The sequence below is a fragment of the Onychomys torridus genome, chromosome 9 (assembly GCF_903995425.1).
Source record: "Onychomys torridus chromosome 9, mOncTor1.1, whole genome shotgun sequence".
Taxonomy (NCBI): Eukaryota; Metazoa; Chordata; class Mammalia; order Rodentia; family Cricetidae; genus Onychomys; species Onychomys torridus.
The window spans coordinates 35,892,945-35,905,470 of record NC_050451.1 but is presented as its reverse complement, the minus strand read 5'-3'; the positions used below and the strand labels follow the sequence as shown (position 1 = coordinate 35,905,470).

Sequence of the window (12,526 nt, the reverse complement as noted above, 5' to 3'; positions counted from 1 at the left end):
TTTTAGCACAATTTCTTTCTACATCTATGTACATTATACCAACTTATTTTTATGTTATCCCAGTACTTGGATATAGAATTTTCCTTAAGCATATAAAATTCTGCATATGTAAATGTACCAAAACAGTGAATTTGGGAGGCTTAGTATATAGTGAGTTATGATATAAAGTCTGTTCTCCAGATTCGAGGGGAAGAGATGCTAAGAACATCTAATGTCAGTCATCTACTAATTAAAATTCGAGGAACTTAGCTGGGCGGTGGTGGCACACGCTTTTAATCCCAGCACTTGGGAGGCAGAGGCAGATGGATCTCTGTGAGTTCGAGGCCAGCCTGGTCTACAGAGCTAGTCTAGGACAGGCTCCAAAGCTACAGAGAAACCCTGTCTCGAAGAAAAAAAAAAATGCGCAGAACTATGAGTGCAGTATGAATGCTGGAAGAGATCATGTGGTAGAACTTTAGGGGACTATTATGGGTTGAATTGTGTCCCCATACAGCTCCACTCTCCAGTCTTGAGAGTGTGAGTCCAGGTGAGACCGGTGACATTGGAATCAAGCCGATAGGTAAACCCCAGTCTGCCCCGGTCAGCCGCAGCTGGGTGAGAGGAGGAAATTTAGGCACATATGAAGGAAAGACTGTGTGGACAATGTGGCAGTGAGCACCCACAAGCCGAGCAGAGAGGCCCATGAGTGCCTGAGGCTTTGTGGGGTCTCAAGATGCCAACCCCTGTATTTGGGGCACCGAGACTCCAGTTTCAACAAAACACATTTCTACTGATGTGCGTCTCTAGACCTGTTGTATTTGTTAAGGCAGCTCTGGCAAACTGGTTGATAGTGAGGCAGTTAGCTTTGTAGTGGAACAGACAGGTGGGCTTTCAGACCCTAAATGGAACCAGAGCAGTTGGTGTTCAGTGTATAACTACATCTAGCAATTTCACCTCCGTGAAATTTGTAAGTTTGCCTAAGTGTGGCTAGTTTTAGGTAGTATTGGCATTCATTTAAGCATGGCTAACATTCTCAGTGTGATTATAACTTTCCAGTATGACCCAAGGCATATTTGGAGGTCTGTTGGTTTTGTAAGATCAGTTGTAGTACTGCAGGGAAGCAGAGTTGACTCTGTTAGAACAGTCATTTGATTGCACTCATCCTACATTCCTTCAAATCCCAGATTCTAGTGAATGAACTGGTTTCCAGGAATCCTGATGTGTGACAGCTTTCGATACTCGGTCCCTAATTTACTTTCTTTAATTCCACTTACTAGTTGAATATTTGTTAACTTTATATTTTATCATTCACTTAGTTTATTATAATTATATGTCTCAAATATATAAAGAAAAATGGCATAACCAACAATATCCTCTTTACTTAGTTTAAACATTAAGCATCACAGATCAATCAAGATCTCCTCTATGACCTCTCCAGTCACTGTTTTCATTCTAGACACAGCCACCCTAGTCTGTGTTCCTTCGCATTTTTTAGGTGACTAATCCCTGTTAGCACTTTGGGCTTATTGTAGTTCTTTATAAAGGACTATTCTATTTGTATCCTTCTGCACCTTGTTTTTTAGCTCAGAGATAAGTTGCTGATTCACGGAATCCACCTATTTCCATTGTATGAGTATGTCCCTTGACTTTCCTCTTTGGCCTTTAAGTTGTTCATGGTTTGGGGTGCTGTGAACATTGCTGCAGCACACATCTTTCTATGTACCCCTTGTGGGCTTGTGCCAGAATTAGAGCTGTTCAAATCTGTCTAATAGGTTTTTTGTACACTACAAAAGGTTTCTCCACCAACACAGTAAGCCAGATCAAGCCAAATTGAAAAAGTAAAAGAACAGGTTTATTTGAGCAAAGCAACTCCCAGGTGAGATCTCCAGCCTCAGAGATCGAAGCAGGAGAAGTCAAGTTCCCAAACTGAAGTAGGAGCTCATATTGCCTGTAGGCTAGGGGTGGTGACATGTCCCCTGATAAGCTAGCCGGGTTTGTGCCCAAGTATGGTCAAAAGCTGGAGTGCTTAGGTGAGGACTTGGGCAGCTGGCAACCTGAGGGGCAGGGGGAGGAGCTAAAAATGCGGAACTGGGTGGGCTTTTTGGTGCCTTCCCTTTGTTCTGAGAGGGCATGGTTTGGAGAGAGAGAGGGGGAGGGATAGTGCTTTCCTGATCAAGCAGGAGTGAGCTGGAGGTTCCAACCAAACACTGTCCATCTCTGATGATTACCAGTGAATCTGAGCATACTTTATGTTACAGACTTAACTATGTAAGTTCCCTCTTCTGTAGAAAGTCTTGCTATAGAAGTCCAAGGAAAAGCCAGAAATTCTTCACTAGTTTTAACAGAAAGAATAACACAAATATCTATTAATAGAGGAATTAGTAAAGCAAAGGTAACTATATAAAGAACACAGAGGTAGAAGGTACAGGTAGCAGCCACTTAACCGTGGGATTGAGAAAGAGAGCATTCCTGGGAAGGTAAAGATTCAGACCTAGTTGAAACTGGCAGTGACCACTGAAGCTATCCCTTTAAGGAATGCTGGAAATTGACCCCTTGCTGGTGGAAGTAACCTGAACTTGGACATCACTGTAAGCCTCCCAAGGCTGTGCTGAATAAGTCACTCAAAATGACCTGGGGATACAATGCCAGGGGGAGCTTCCCTAACAAAGGTGACATTTTGTCAGCTCTGTGGACTGTTGAAAATGGAGGGTGCAGAGAACCCCCTCCTTATCTCCATGACATAGTTTGCATGGGTAGACTTGTTTTTATTTAATCTATTGTATGTGGTGTGTGTATGTGTGTGAAATGTGTGTGTGTAGCACATCTGTGTCATGCATGGCACATGGGAAAATTGGAGGACAGCTTTCAGGACTCAGTTCTCTCCTTCACTGTGGGCTCCGAGGATCAAACTCAAGTTGTCAGCTTTCACAGCAAGTGTCTTATGCGCTGAGCCCTCTCACCAGCCCCACCTTCTGCCTATATTTTTAATTGACTTCTATTTTCTATTTATAGAATGTACTCGTAAAAACACAAACAGACAGAATGTTCAGACAAATTCGAAGTACCTTCCTTCTGATCCTAAATTATTTTTGACCTGTTTTTTTAATACAGCAGGGGTTACCTTTAAATTTTTGCATAATTCTCTGTCAGGTAGTGCTAGTTTATCTTTATATTCAAGTACCTTCAGGTGCCCCAAACAGCACACAGACAGTATTGCACAAGTCCAGCACACTTAATGATAGGTGTGAAGAACCTCCCGCTGTCCTGTGATAGCAAGGAATGTGTATGCTCTACACACTGTGTTAATATAAAAGGTAGATGCCATGGAGACTGTTACAAGTAAAGCTGGAAATCAGAGCTGTTAGTTTGGTAAGCAGGCTGGCAGCTAACTACACCAGTAGAACAGCGGATGACATGTCCTGGCTCTCGTGGGTATTGAGAACGTGTGGAAAGCATAATTGCCATAGTAGATGGCTGCTTCTTTGGGAAGGAAGTCACCTGAGCAAAGACAGATTGACCAATGTAACTTCTTCTGCTTGTCTCAAAGAGATACAGATGGCTGGTGAACAAAGCTTAGGGTGGTGACTTAGACGATGGCTAACATATCAATTCTACCTCCTCTACAGCATTGGTGTGGACCACAACTGTCTTCTTTTCGTAATAAATAAAAGCATTCGCTAGAAAATGTCAAATTATATGAAGCATGTTCTGTTTACTAAAGAAGTTAAATACTTGAGAAAATTTCCCGACCTTTATGATTAGACAGTTGTCTTTTATGACACTGTAATTAGCCAGAATACTACATTTCAATAACCAATACATGGTTGTATTTTACTGATTTTAATGGGAGATGCCAACCAATGTTGTTATGTCTGAATAACTCAAACTTTATATTTCTGTAAGATGAATTGGAAGTAAGTGCAGACATTGAAATGACAGATTGTTTGTTTGACCGAGCTTACCTCATTTGTTTTGGTAACAAGTTCAGTTACTTTATACCATCTTACCCCTCTTGTCTTACTGATGCTTAACAGCTTGCAGTGCCCTGCACAGGAAAGTCAGATTCTGCACTGCTCAGGTTCCTAAAGAATCTCAGCGTTGTAGGGCCCAGTGCCTATGCTGTGGCCACAAGGGAGAATTGTCACCTTTACCTGCCCAGTCCTGCATATTGTTAGGAAAATAAAGATGTTCATGGGATATAATTTCTGCCATAGTGGAGAAATATGTATCTAGAGCCTAAATTGTAACAAAGGATTCCCTTTTCTCCTTGTTACTTTGTGTGTGTGTGTGTGTGTGTGTGTGTGTGTGTGTGTGTGTGTGTGTGTGGTCAGTCATAGCATGTGTGTGGAAGTTAGAGGACAACCTGACCTGTTAGGGATCGAATTTAGTCCTCAGACTTAGCACCTTTACCCACTGAGCCACCTCAACAGCCAAAATGCATTTTTCTTTAATAAAACATTATAAAAGATGATTTTGTGGAAATGGTACATTAATTAATGCACATATAATGGCTGAAGAAGGCATCTGTGGGAACGGTCTGGCCCTCTTTTAAAGCAGTGAATCTATGAAAGATAAAGTCAGAGCTCCTAGATGTGCATTTACAGTAAGCGTTCAAATAAAAGACAGTTTTCCACCTTGTTTTTCTGTCCTCCAGGTCTTGTATAGTTCCTTCCTCTGTGTCTTTTTTCCCTTCTAATTCTTGCTGGTTTCTTCTTCTCATGGATAGCAATAACCCACCACTCCTGTCCCACTTCTGCAGTGACTTCTTCCCTCTCTGTAGTCAGACTTGCCCTGGAAGTTTCTATGAAATGACTCATAACATGGTGTGGTGCAGCGATCAGGGCATAGAAGGAGGGTGATCTGAGTTCAAGGCCACCCAGAGCTACACAGGGAGGCCCTGTCTCCAGACTTTTAGGTGTGCATTAGGCCTAAGAAAGCTGTCAGAGCATGATGGTAACCAGAGTAGGTCTTTCAGATCTTCTTTGCTTGTCTCACATATACACAGTATGATGGGATATAATCTGTCCTCAGAAATACACCTGTAAGAATCCTAAAGTTGTTTTCCTCTGACTTGTGGTTAATGTCTCTCTCTCTCTCTCTCACTCACTCTCTCACTCTCTCACTCTCTCTCTCTCTCCTCTGTGTGTGTGTGTGTGTGTGTGTGTGTGTGTGTGTGTGTGAGACATTTATCAGGGAAGGGGGCACCAGTCCTTGGCCGCTGCCTTCCTCATGGTTACCAGCATGTTGCTCAGCTCCTCCTGCTTCCTCTTGGTGTAGATGTGCGTGTCCACCCTCTTCTTGATAAGCTTGAGCTTGTCTTTGAACAGCTTGAGCAGCTCCACAGCTCTGCTCATAGGGCACGAAGCCCCACACATCCCGAAGGAACTTGGTGTGTTTGTTGAGGTGTTCATGGTGCTGGCTGAGTGCATCTGCTTGCTGACATTCTCTGTCACCTTGTGGCCCTTGCTTAGGCCCACGGCCATGGGGTGATGCAGGGCCATGGCTGCTATGCTCCAATAGCAACTACAAGAGGCTAATGTAACTTTTTATACATAAATGTTTTTCTTTTCTAACACATTTTTAAATTTATTCTTTCATATATTACATCCCTACTACAGTTTCCTCTCCCTCCGCTCCTCTCAATCTACTCTTCCCCACCTCCCTTCTCCCTCAGATCCACTGCTCCTGTTTCCCTTAAGAAAAGAACAGGCCTTCCAGGAATATCAGCTGAACTCGGAATAACAAGTTACAATAAGACTAGCCGTGAACGCTCATATTAAGACTGGATGAGGCAGTCCAGTAGAAAGGAAAGGGTCCTAAAGGCAGACGAGAGAATCATAGATACCCCGCTCTCATTGTTGGGGGTCCCACAAAAACACAAGCTAAATAATCACAGAATGTATGCAGAGGTCTTAGCAAAGACCCATGCAGGCTCCTTGACTGTTACTTCACTCTCTGTGAGCCCCTACTAGCCCTGCTTAGTTAATTCTGTGGGCCGAATCTTCATGATGTTCTTGACCCCTTTGGCTCCTACAATCCTTCCTATCCATCTTCCATGGGCTTCCCCAAGTTCCATTCCGCCTAATGTTTGGCTGTGGGTTGCTGCATCTGCTCCCATAAAGAGGCTGAGTGAAGCTTCTCTGATGATGATTGGGCTAGACACCGATCTATGAGTATAGTAAAGTATCATTTCATTGATTAAACTCTCCAATAAAAAGATACAAACTATGGTTGTTTGAAAGAAAATGACCACCAAAGGGAGTGGCACTATTAGGTGGTGTGGCTTTATTGGAGTAGGTGTGGTGTTGTTGGAGAAAGTGTGTCACTGTGGAGGCGGACTTTGAGGTCTCATATGCACAAGCTATATCCAGTATCTCAGACCACTTCCTGTGAGTTAAGATGTAGGACACTCCAGCACCATGTCTGTCTGCACACCACCATGTTGTACCATGAACATGGGCTAAACCTTTGAAAATGTAAGCCACCCCAATTAAATGTTTTTCTTTTATAAGAATTACTGTGATCATCTCTTCACAGCAATAGAAACCCTAACTATGAAATTGGTACCAGGGACTGGGGTATTATTGTGATAGACCTGACTATGCTTTTGTTTGAAGGAATATAGACCTTGGGAAAGTGAGTTAGAAAAGCAGTTGAACGTTTTAAGTGCTGCTTAATGGGCCACCCTAGTAGGAAAATGGAAGACGTAGTGCTGAGTGTAATTTGAACTGTGGATGCCTGGATGAAGAGCTTCCAGATGAGAATATTAATATGTGGCCTAGAGATTGTTCTTGTGATTTTGGTGAAGAAAGTGGCTGCTTTTTGCCCTCGTCCAAAAAGTCTGCCTGTGGCTACAGTGGAGAGATTTGGATTAATTCCATTGACAGGGAAAAATCTCAAAACAGCCTAGTATAGACTCTGTCATGTGGTTATTAGTGGTAACTCTAATGAAGATTTATAATGAAAAGGAGCAAGCCAGTAGTCAGTTGTCCTCTATGGCCTCTGCACCAGCTCCTGCCTCCAGGTTCCAGCCCTGCTGAAGTTCCTGTCCGGACTTCCTCCAATGATGGACTGTGATCTGGAAGTGTCAAATAAACCCTTCCCTCCCAACTTGCTGTTTGGTCATCAAGTCTCACCACCGCAACAGAAACCCTAAGACACCGATTAACAAAACGGATGGGTTTTTTTTGTTGGTTTTTTTTTTTTTTTTGGTTTTTTTTTTTTTTTTGTCTTGGAGTAAAAAGTTGGAAATAGATTTTCTAATCAAATGGACCCAAGAAGCAAGGTGATCTAGCCATTCTGGTATCTAACAAAACAGACTCCAAACCAAAATTAATCAAAAGAGATGGGACTCATTAAAGTAAAAATCCACCCAAGGTGACATTTCAGTTCTTAACATCTATGCCTCCAATGTGAGGGCACCCACAAAGAAACATTACTAAAGCTTAAAACACACACTGATCCCCCTACATTGATAGTGGGAGACTTCAGTACCCACTCTCGCCAATAGGGGTCATCCAGACAGAAGTACTGGACCTAACAGATACCTACAGAACATTTCACAAACACAAAAGAATACACCTTTTCTATCACTTCTAACAGGTTTCTATCAGATTTCCACACCCAAACATGAGAGTCACTCATGCATTTGCATAAATAGAATATTTATAGCAGAAAACAGACCTTGAAATGGTTTTCCAATCAAGAAGAACCCACACACTTTTATTTGTTACATGGTCAGAGCTTCTCCCTAAACCAGCAGTTCTCAAGCTGTGGATTGTCAGTGACCCCTTTTGGGGTCAAATGATCCTTTCTCAGGGATCACATAAGACCATCAGAAATATCAGGTATTTATATTACTGTTCATAACAGTAGCAAAATTACAGTTATGAAGTAGAAACAAAAATAATTTTGTGGTTGGGGGTCACCACAACATGAGGAACTGCATTAAAAGGTCGAATCATTAGGAAGGTTGAGAAGCACTGCCTCTGATTTGGGCAAATGTTGCATTTCCAATAATGACTTAGTTGTTTTCTGATGGGCAGGTAGCAATGCTCAGTCTTAGTCTTAAAGTTTAAAAAGACTTTCCATGGGTATTGTGCAAACAGAGAAGCAGTACTAATCTAGCTAGTTCAGATACAGTCTTAAAGTTTAAAGAGATTTTCCATGGGTATTGTGCAAACAGAGAAGCAGTACTAATCTAGTTCAGATACATGCTTTAACATCCACTAACCTACTGTTCCTTGGTCTCCTGTTATAAGTCCATCATGTAGCAGATGTGTCCAGGATTGCCATGGTAACTAGGGGGACATTTTCAAACAGCACACACAGGATGAGTGTCTGTCCTGTAGCAGGAATCTTAAAAAGTTCTCATTACACTGGGCGGTGGTGGCACACGCCTGTAATCCCAACACTCAGGAAGGCAGAGGCAGGCAGATCTCTGTGAGTTTGAGGCCAGCCTAGGCTACCAAGTGAGTTCCAGGAAAGGTGCAAAGCTACACAGGGAAACCCTATCTTGAAAAACAAAAACAAAACAAAACAAAACAAAAAGTTCTTATTAATAAAATCAAACCTGAGCCAGGTATTGGGGTGAATGCTGGAAGATCAGAGAAGCAGAACCAGCCACAGCTACCTCACCTTGCTAGTTCCTCAGCTGATACTGTTTCCTCAGACTGGAAGCCTCTGAGTCTTTATCCAAATGAATCTCAGCTGAACTGCTGCTCCAAAGCCTGAATGCTTAACCAGCCAAAAGTTTCTAGTTTCTGGTCTTCACGCCTTATATATCTTTCTGTTTTTGCCATCACTCCCTGGGATTAAAGGCGTGAGTCACCGTGCTTGGCTGTATCCTTGAACAGATGGATTTCTGCCTCTGGAATGCTAGGATTAAAGGCGTGTGCTACCACTGCCTATCCTCATGTTTAATATTGTGGCTATTCTGTCTCTGACCCCAGATAAGTTTATTAGGGTGCACAATATTTCGGGAAACACAGTACCACCACACTGTCCACCCCCGACGCTGTAGCACCTAGTTTTGAAAGCCACAGTGGTAGTGGCTTAAGCACATGGGTGTGTGGCTTTGTGAAGTCAGTGATAAGACGGTTACCTTGTGATCAGGATCTTCTGCAGGAAACCACAAACAAGTGCCGTGAAACATGTACCATAATGAGTGTGTGCAAATCAGGTCTCAGACTCAGCAGCAAGCACCTCTGCCCACTACGTCACCTAGCCGCCCTATGCATTTATCCAGTTCTTTGTTGATAGACCGTGGATGTTTCGTTTGCTTTTTGTTAATCAGCATGCAGAGTTCCCGATTTCCCTGTAGCATTCTCGTCTGTACTTAGTCTGGGCTGGTCATCCCCTACTTCACTCACTCTTCTACATCTCCTCAGCCCCCTCAGCCCATGGATGAGCTTACACTCCTGGTATTTTGTGTTCCACTTTCATCTTCGTGTGTTTTACTGGTTTCCCACCACCTCCCTCTGAACCTTTACCCTGTGTTCAGGGCCCCTTTCTAGAGTCCTGCTCTCTAATCATGCTCGCTCCACATAATTAAGTTAGGATCCCCATGTGAGAGAACATGTCGTATTTGCCTTTCTTAGCCTGGTTTACCTTACTTGATATATTTTCCAGTTCCATCCATTTTTCCGTCAATTTCATAATTTTGTTTTGCTTTAGAGCTGGATAAAATTGTGTCATGTGTATGTACCACATTTTCATTATCCATTTCTCTGTTGATGGACATCTGGGCTGATTAAATTTCCTTGCTATTATGAATAGAGCCCCAGTAAACATGGCCATGCAAGTGTCTCTGTGATAGGACATAAAGTCCTTTTGAAATATGCCAAGAGTGGTATAGCTGGATCATATGGCACTCCTATCTTTAGTTTTTGAAAACCTCCGCACAGATTTCCATAATGGCTGAACCAGTTTACACTCCCACCTTGGTAAGAGTTCCTTTCCCTCTATCCTCTCCAGTGTGGGTTTGTTTTCTTGGTAGTATAGGTGTGTTTTGTTAGGCTTTCCTTTCTATTATAACAGTACTGGAGTAAATATCTTGGCAATGTCTCTGAACAGTTTAGCACATTCCTGTAAATACATGCTAGAAGTACAGTTGTTCTATGAAGATTATTAATATTTTAGTCTTTGAGAAATATCTGAGCTGGATAAGGTGGTATACACACCTATATGTAAATCTCAGCACTTGGGAGGGGGAGGAAGGGGAATCAGGAGTTCAAGGCCACCTATCTTCAGCTAGATAACAAGTTTGAGGGCATTCTGGCAGACTGCTGTTTAGAAAAACAAAGAGAGTTCTTAGTATCGGCTCTGTTGACATGTTGAGCCCAATACTTCTTTATTGGTGGGAGTGGAAAGGAAGGAGCTGGGCTGTATGCAGTTTTTTAGAAGCACCTTTGGCTCCACCCACTAAATTCCAGTTAGCAGAACAACCCTAGGACCAAGTCTTTAACAAATAGACTTTCGAGGACACAGCCGTCCCAAGCTTCAGCAGTCCTGGAGATATAGTCCTCACTTGGTAACCCACAGCATGAAACTAGAGAGTAACTGTCCAGTGTGTCTACATTATTTAGAATCAGCTTAGTGGTAGAAATAAATAGGCCAAGAATGTAGCTATGGCTGTCTAATTTTTGATAACCCCTAACAAATACTTTACCCATTAAATAACCCTGTTTATGGCTGGTTAGTGGCTCATCTTGTGAAAATGCCTGACACTAAGTACTGTCTCTGGATCCCACATGGTGGGAGGAGAGAACTGGCTCTGACCTTCACCTGTGGGGAGGGAGGGATGGATGGTAATAACTTCTCCTGTTTTGAACCAAAGAAACAACAAAAAAGTACAAACTATATTATGATATCATGTATAATTTTTTTTAATCTTGTAATTACATTTATGTACAGAAAATTTAGCAGTGTACATCTAGCCCAGTTTAGTGGTAAGTTCTTTGGTCTTTGCCTTTTCCAGCTTGGCAATGCAAGCCACAGATTTAGGACCCAGGATGTTGCCTCCTCATTGGTGGCTGACCTCATTGTATCTGTCATTGTAATTGGTCCTAACAGCGTCCACCAGCTTAGCCATAGTGCCCTTTTCTTCCGGGTTAGCCTTGTGAAGACAACAGTGGTGCATGTCTTCCTGTGGACCAGCCACCCCAGCCTGGTCTTTCCCTTGATGATGCATGTTGTAGTTAGGGTCTCTATTGCTATGAAGAGACACTATGACCACAGCAACTCCTATAAAGGAAAACAATTAATGGGGGTGGCATATAGTTCACAGGTCCGATCCATTATTATCATGGTGGGACATGGCAATGTGTAGGCAGACGTGGTGCTGGAGAATTGTACATCTTGAACCAAAGGCAACAGGAAGTGAACTAAGACACTGGCGGTATCCTAAGCATAGGAAACCTCACAGCTCACCCCCACAGTGACACACTTCAACAAGGCCACACCAACTCCAACAAAGCCACACGTCCTAATAGTGTCAGTCCCTATGAGATTATGGGGGCAGTGACATTCAAACTACCACAGTGCAGTGGGGAACCTCCATCCTTCAACACAGGGCAGGCAGGAAGATAACAAGCTCTGTGGGGTCTACGCCATGGGCGACCACCACCAGCCTTCTTGTTTTCCACCGAGGTGGTGGCTTATTGACCCCCGCTCGAAGGACAGGTGGTAGTTGGGACATCCCTTTGCCAGCAGCCTTTGCTTCTTCTCCTGCTTTGTCTCTGGCCTGTGCTTGTAGGCAGGCTTAAGCAGCTGGGTAGCTGTTGCCGGTCCAGGGCCTGAGGGAACTGGTAAATGGCAGGAGGTACTTAGTTTGAAGAATCTGCCTCTAGTAGCAGCAAGTATTGAACAACTTGTGGAGATACAGGAGAGAGGAAGGACAGCAGAAGCAGTGAAGGGTAAGGCTTTCAGCTATAGCTCTGACCTCGTGGATTTTAACTCTGTAATTGGTTCTGTGTTTCTTATTTAACAAGACAGTTACATGTAATTGGTTCTGTGTTTCTTATTTAACAAGACAGTTACATCTACAACTTTGAGCCGCTTATGGGGGATGGTCCTTTGCTGCATTTGATGAAGCGTGTAAGGTCTCTTTGGGCTGATCCTGCCCAGTGCCGAAGTTCTTAGGCCTTTTCTCCAACAGGGGATGCACCACCTTTTTTGGCCTCCTGTTTCTTCACAATGGCAGCACTGGGGCTACCTTCTTCCCCTTGGCCTTCTTTCCTTTGGGCATCTTTCTTGGCTGGAGGAGAGAGAAAGTATATATATATATATATATATATCACACTTTGATGGCTGAACTATTCTGTAGTGCAGTAGTTTGGGTGCATTACCTGAGTGGTAGGAGGGAACCTTCTGGAACCCTCCCTTAGTCTGGGTATTAACACTTGTAAATTGCTGTGCATGTGATGGTGTATTTTTCTGGATGCATGTTACTCTTAAGTGAGGCATTGGCCCTCAGAAATCCTCTCATTCTTATCCTTAGAAAGTAGGCGGACGGGTGTGTGTTTGTTTTCTGAATAAGAGAATGAGT

The 12,526-nt window shown here is 43.1% G+C and overlaps 1 protein-coding gene and 2 pseudogenes across 7 annotated transcripts in view; 1 reads left to right on the top strand and 2 right to left on the bottom strand.

Moving 5' to 3' along the window:
- Positions 1 to 12,526, top strand: part of Ddhd1 (DDHD domain containing 1) — a 75,883-nt gene that overhangs the window by 15,511 nt on the left and 47,846 nt on the right. The window lies entirely within an intron of this gene.
- LOC118591141 lies at positions 5,169 to 5,480 on the bottom strand (annotated as a pseudogene).
- LOC118590928 lies at positions 10,913 to 12,232 on the bottom strand (annotated as a pseudogene).